Source organism: Zea mays, chromosome 2, assembly GCF_902167145.1.
Source record: "Zea mays cultivar B73 chromosome 2, Zm-B73-REFERENCE-NAM-5.0, whole genome shotgun sequence".
Classification (NCBI taxonomy): domain Eukaryota; kingdom Viridiplantae; phylum Streptophyta; class Magnoliopsida; order Poales; family Poaceae; genus Zea; species Zea mays.
Window position 1 is genome coordinate 210,719,035 of NC_050097.1, and position 7,584 is coordinate 210,726,618.

The window sequence follows — 7,584 nt, forward strand, 5'->3', positions numbered from 1 at the left end:
AGCGACGAGGACAGGGTCTAAAACTGTCATTAAGTCGTCCAGGATTCAATGTTACCCCAAAATAATACATCTAAATTATCCATCATTAACGTTATCTAACTTCATCTCTACTCCTATTAAGAACGTAAAGAGGGCGTCCACAGCCCCTCGTGCCCCCGCCCGTGATGCCCGCCGCCTCCTCCCCCGCGCGACCCCTCCCGATCCGCTGCACCCGCGAATCCATCCCATACCTCCCATCCCTGCCCCCCGCGGGTCCCGCGCCGCCATCGCCTACCTCCGAGGATCCCCCGCGCGCCCAACCGCCATGCCGCTCCCGATCCCCCTGCACCCCGCGGGTCCCGCGCGTGCCCGACCGTGAATCAGCCGCCGCGCCTCCCGCGGAACTCGCCTCCACCCGCGAATCCAGCGCCGCGCCTGAGGAACAACCGCGGAGAAACCCCCGTGCGTCGTGCCCTCGCGAACCCCACCCCAGCCGCAAACGCCACAGACACCTGTACGCACGCGCGCGATTCGCCCCAATCTACAACAAGGAGGGCGGCGGGCTGGAGAAGGCGCCGGCGGTGACCACAAGCCTGTGTTCGCCACGGTGGTGGTGAGCTCCCCGCCGGAGCAGAAGCCGTTCGTGGCGGCGGGCGGGCTACCCCCGGCGTTCCCGGAGCTGGCGGCGTACTACGACCGGCCGTCGGACTCGATGCCGCGGCTGCACGCGGACTACTCCAGCTGCTCGGAGCAGGTGCTGTCCCCGAAGCAGCTGACGTGCGACCGGGAGGTGCAGAGCCAGCCCAAGATCAGCAAATGGGAGCGGACCTTCGCCTCCGATCCCGTGAACCCCGCGGGCTCCATGCTCGACCCCGTCAGCGGCCACGCCGGCGGCGACCCGCTGCTGCAGGACATCCTCATGTACTGGGGCAAGCCGTTATAGACGACGCCGCCCATCATGTCCTTAGGGGAGGTGAGGATGGCGAAGCATGGATGCAAACACCAATCCTCGGCTGCGGTTGGCTGGTTGGTTGATCTGTCTTGGGCAGCGCAATGCAATGCAACCGAAGAAGCTCGCTGTCCCTGAAGAAGCTTGCCATCGAGGCTTCGGTTTCCTTGGCCCAGGGGCGGAAGCTAGGTTGGGCTCGCTGGGACCGCAACGCTGGCGGGCGGACTCTTGTAACGGGGAGGCGCAGGGCGAGGCAGACGGGGTCGTCTGGGTCGCGGGGGCAGCTGGGCCTAGACGGCTTTGCAAGTTGATACATTGTAGTTTGCAGTTGATTAAACAGAGTAGAGCAGTACTAAATCTTTAATTTTCTCCCCTTTATGTACAACCTTGCATACAATATTTCTGGGAGCAAGATGAGTCTGATATAATCAGTCGCCAAACAAGGATCAGTCTCCACTTTCAAGGCAGAAAGAAACAGATGTTGCGATATGCTTTCACATACCATTGGCGCCTGTAAGTAGCTTGAACATTACTTGTCAAAACTCCACTTCAGAATCATTGCTTATTATTCCCATTCACATGGTGCAATCTTACAGAGGCTGTAAGTGTGTAACTCTTTCAGCTACTTCACTAATTCATTAGCATTAGAACTCATTCATTAGCATAGAAACTCTAGGTATAGTTTTAACAGTATTTTGGTTGCAGAATTGCACCATGGCATGAGGTTGGCTTGCAAAATTTAACTGAATTTTTTCTTGGCTGGCATTTGCTTTAGATGTTTCTGCGATACGTTTTTTGCTTTGTTCCAACTCCCATTCCAATGCCATATCTATGTAGCTCGTAATAAAGAAAGATGTTATCTTTGGGGCTTTCTGTAGTTTTTGTCAGCTGTACACTTCTAAAAGTCCCGGTGAAGCTTCATTGTCATTTTATCTTTATCTCTATACAGCATGCACTGAATGTACAAGGCAAATTGATAATTTTCTGCAAGTAGAGGAATACCATCTTCGAATGTGTAATTCTTGGTTGCTCTCGGCCAGATGGTCGATTCCGGAGATCAAGGACTGCTTGGCGAAGGCTGGATTCAAGTGGGTCCACGTTTGGATGAGGGAGATGCCAAATACCCAGTCAGGTGGAAACGCCAAGGAATATAACGCCAACCGGGACGTGAAGTATGAAGAATCACACCATTTCAACCAAGGAGATGCTTGGAACGCCTATGTCGTTGGAGTAGCAAATATCTAGCCGGTACGTGCTGAATTCTGCTACGAAAATCTGATTCAGGTGTGTCCAGTAATTACCTCTCACTGCGCTGTCTTGCAGTGTGGCTTGCTGAGCTTGCAGTGAGAATGCACCTAATGGTTGTTCTTGCTTTGCTTGGAAGGCACCCCGTACATTTGGGGGTTCCGGTTCGAGGAACGCTCGGTGGGCGTGCGTGCGGCCGCCCTCGCTCCTCATCCAGACCACTTGATTCCGCCGCGCTCCCTACGACAGGAGGTGCCCAGGCCGAGGTCCTTCGCAGGCGAGGAGCACCAACCATGTACGCCCCTGCACCCGTTCTCTGCCCCCTACTTTATGTGTTCGAATCTGATTTTTGATTTCTTATCATGTAAATACACTTATTGACCACTGGAGCTACATGTTTGAAGAATTTTATTGCTCAATCAATTACTTTTCTTGACTATGAATCATTTTAGTTTATGAGATGTCTTAATGTTGCAGTTGATCCATTTTTTTTGCTTGCAGGTATGTGTAGTGATGAAAGGTTAGAATTTTACTGCCCAATCAATTACTTTTTTCATGCAAATACCTTTAGCTGAGTACTACTTTGGCTCCTGAGCGTGATGACATATATTGGTCTAATCTTTGGTTACCCTACAAGCAACTCTGGATTCGGCACATAGTCACACTTATGTGTTCTATTGTTTTCATGGTTGTATTCCTTATACCAGTGACATTTATACAAGGTTTAACTCAGCTGTAAAATCAATCGGGGATGTTTTGCTTGCAATATTGTTGCCTTTGTTTTCCCAAGCTTGCACGTGCAGGCTTGGCCCGTTTGCTACCTGATGAAACAAACAAAGTATTTATACCCTGAAATTTATAACTTGTTGTTTTCATAACCTGAAATCATGGTGTGCTAGAGTTGTTGGAGGCAAAGCATAAATAACTGAATATAAGGACAACTCATGGACTGTCTTCAATTTTTTTGATAGCTATTTAGGACCCATTGCCGCAACATGTTTTTAGGCTTTATCTTACAGATTGAAGGTAAATAGAAACATATTCCTAGAACTGTGGGTATTCCTTAGAATTTGTTTAGTATCCACTGTAGCAGCATGATTTTAGGTTGTAATATAATTAAACTCAGTTTCAAAAAGGATCAATCACAAGCACATCATCTATTGTAGCAGCATGCTTTTAGATTGTAATATAATTAAATTCAGATTAAAAAAAAGATCAATCACATGGATGTTGTCTCGGAAGAAAAAAAAAATAAACCCATAGTAAACAGAATTTACCATCTATTGTAGCAGCATGCTTTTAGACTGTAATATAATTAAATTCAGATTCAAAAAAGGATGCCCTCTCTTCATATATAGTTAGATTTTTCTGTGCTTATCTTTATTTGTTTATGTACTATAGGTTGTACAGGAACGTGGAAGATTGCTTGCAGATCTAGAAGAAGATGAACAACCTAAAAAGAAGGTTAGATTAGGGAGCCCAACGCTCAATGGATTTCAGTTTATAATGCTAGGCGGCCCATGAAGCAGAGGTAATTACAATATATTTAATTATAACAGATGCTACTAAAGCTCATAGTCATTATTGAAGTAATGTGCCTGTCATATTTAGACTCTATGGTTCAAGCAGATCCAAAACTGAATTCTTGAGTTAAAGGATATTGTGTTCGAAATTTGAAAATGGACTTATTAGTTGGTCATTACCCTTGATGGAAATCAGACTGATGCTGATTCGAACACTATAGGGGAGGAAGTTGCTTCAAGACTGTTGAACAGATAGCAAAGGTACCTACCTCTGTTTTCTCATGTGTCTGCTTACTTTGGAAATTAGCACATGAAAATTATTTTGCATTTTTGCTATGTGCAACAAAAAAATAATATAGCTACTAATGATTCATTTGATGTGTTGTTTGTTTGACATGTATGACCTGTTTCTAACATATATCTTCCTCCTGGGTTTTGGTAAGCACTGTTTCATCCATGAATCCTGCAATCGAATAAACAATCTGTAACAAGTTAGCTATGAATTTTTGTTTCTTATGGCTTCGTAAACTGCATGGATTGTACTGCCTACTTTTGAGCAGTTCTGTTGTGAAATCTAAGCAATTTTTTGTTGGCGAGCTGTGATTTCATTCAAACATTATGGTCATTGTACCAATGACATGATTTTTAGACCCATTACGTACGAAGACTCTCACAAGCAGTCTCCTTTGAGCTCGCAGTTCATATGGGCGCAACAGCGGTTGGTGCAGTGGTGCCCGTGTGAGTGGTGGCTGTTGGGGCCACCTGTGCAAGGTAAGGCCTCACTTTTTGGGGTGGGATCTGGATTCTAGACCTGGAAGTACTGATGATCAATGCTTGCCCTCCCTGTGCAGCTCCGTCCAGGAGGAACGGGTACATCCGAATAGACTACTATGACGTTTAGATATGATTATTGATTAGCATAATTAAAAATAGCATGTTAAATGCATCTTCAGGGTCAAAGGAAAATACAAATTACGACCAACAATATTAGAAACCAACATCATCTTTTGTGTTGTGAGTTTAAATTCTTGCTTTGATGGTTTTCATTTTCTGAACACTAAATCCAAGTCGGCGCTTTCTGTTCTTATCAAGGTAACACATGGAATCCTCTGTACCGGCTGCACTTGTAAATCAAAGCTAGGACAAAAGCGAAAAAGCTGGCTGGGCACTAACCAAACAAGCCTTTTTTATTTTAGGCATCACCATTGGATTTGTGTCGTTCTGATTGTAGAAATAACATGGCTTTAGGATTGGAATATTTACCCTGTATTATCATTTATGAAACATAGTCTTATGATTGTTGCTATTTTTGGTTCATCGAACACACTTTACCACACCTGACATGAGTTGGTCAAGTCTGGCTTTCGACTTTAGTATTCCTTTGTTGACACACTTGTGGAGCAATACGGTCTTAATGCAAATTAGCACTTTGAAATGCAAATAGGCCTGTTGTTCATATTATTACGCAAATTGATTACTGCTCTTTTCACTGAGGTCAGAATAGTCAGACACCCATCATAGTCAATGAAAAATCATGTGCATGCAAAGAACTTCGATTCACGTGGACACCATAACTGCCATTAGAGTTTACTGGAAGCTCTACTGAAAAATTGATTACTGCTCTTCTCATACAAGCGCGAAACAATGTGCTTTTGGGGCACAAGGGTAACACATACTTAGGTCTTAACATGTTTGGCTTCCGAGCAAACTTTCTCTAGACCCCAAGGAAATATAAGATCCGATCAGATATGTGTCGATGCTTATCCCAGCGTACTCTCGTTGCAACGCACGGGCACACACCTAGTATCTAATTAAGTTACCACATCTACAGTATGGATGATAATTTAAAATACACCTTAATGGTTTAAAGTAGCCACTTATGCCAATATGAAATAAAATGTAAATTAACTCCTAAGCTTTCATTACCTACCCATATATGTCATCACCAATCATAACATAAAGTAAGACTTTTATATTTATAGCTAACCCAACTGTTATAAAAAATAAATAAAAATATCTTTCAAATCTACACTTTGATACTAATTATACTGTTACGAGAAATAATTCAAAACAGTCATAGATAACGATTTGTGTATTTCTAATTATATACTTCTACAACCATAAAAGTAAGCATAGTTGTATATTAAGATAAATATTTAAAATAATATCTTACGAAACATAGAAAAAATATTACTTAAGAAGCCACATAACAATAATTATACTGACAGTTCACTTAAAATTATATTACTGTGAGATAATAAATTTCATAAGTTGTTATTTTAAAGTATGTTTACATATTTTAATTGAACAATATGCCATACTATATTGGTAATTAGTTTTGAGGATTCTATGTCGTATTTATATAATACTATTACACATAATTATGTGATGTAAGGAATTCAACATGTTGAGTGTGGGCTTTAAATAGGCAACAACTCATAAGAGAGAGAGAGACATTACAATTAAATTGTCGTCGTTTGCAGGTACACAGGCGTCAACTATGGTTGACGGAACTGTGTCGTCTTTGTTATCACTTGGCCAGGCCTGTAGGAGTACGTAAAGATTTTCCTTTTCCACAATACGTCTATTGGAAAATGGAAAGGACTCTGGAGTCGTTGGCTCTGTCCACAATGAAGACCGAAGAAGATATTCACAACTCACAAGTTGCCCACATGTTGCCGTGCTGGAGGGTGCATTACAAACTACAGTCTACAGCTGGCATGCATGAATGCGTGCGCGAAGGGTCAACTGGAACACTATGCTCGCCGGTCGTCGACGAAGATAAAAGTTTGGCAAATCACGAACATGACATGTGGAATGAGCGACACAAGAACATCTCTTAATTTCACTGTAAATATCAAGAAAAAAACGAATATAAAATAAATGGCACGCAAAATTTTCTTATATTAGGCCGGATGGACCTAATTATATCATTACATGTTTCCATTTGTAAATTATTGGCATTGTGGCATATTTGAGAAATTAATTCCAAAAATTGTTGTCCTTCATTTTTTGATTCCTTGTTCGCCAAAGTCTAAATATACAGAGTGGAGATGGGCAGAAAGGTCTTCAAAGTTCTGACTAAGATGTGAACTAAATGCCAGATAGTTAGGTTTCATCATATAATGGAATCCGTCCATCCGGATTTTTTTTCTTAATCAAGACTCAGAAATAATCTGTAAACGATATTTTTATATATAACTTTTTTGAAATTTTTGAAGACATTTGTCGCGTCATTGGGTGTTAACGCATACAACGATGTGCCAGTTAAGACAAGGGTGTGTTTGATTCTGTTATCTAGCTATCTGCTATGAAAAAAATTGCTTTCTATTGTTTGCTATGAAAAAGTTGTTGTGAATTGTCTGTGAAAAAAGCTCAAAGTCACTTGATTCAAACCATTATGAGTTGTCTACCATGAATAAAATGTATATTGTTTATATGTATTTTATTTAACTATATCTCTTAATCAATATATTCAACAAGTTTTAATATTTTTTATCAAAATATTTTATTAGTTTCTTAAAATATCTATATCTATACTATAGATAAAGCACCAGTTTCAACGGTCGTCCCGCGTCATCTTTTTACAAATAACCATCACAGTTATTTCAAATTAATCTGTTGCACGCCTATAGACGCCCGCGGGCCACAACTCTGGCCTAGACACGCCATGTCGGCCTGCTGACTGTGTCGGGCCAGACCGTTAGCCCGTCGGCCCATTTGATTAAATCAGCGTAAAATGTTAAAAACGGTGAAGGAGGTGGGGTTTGAACCTATGCCCTGATGGAAGAAGGCGACACTGGGTGAAGCTATCTAACTAGTAAAACATCATACTCAGATATTTTTAATATTGAATATAAATTATATATATGTATATAAGTTTTTTGT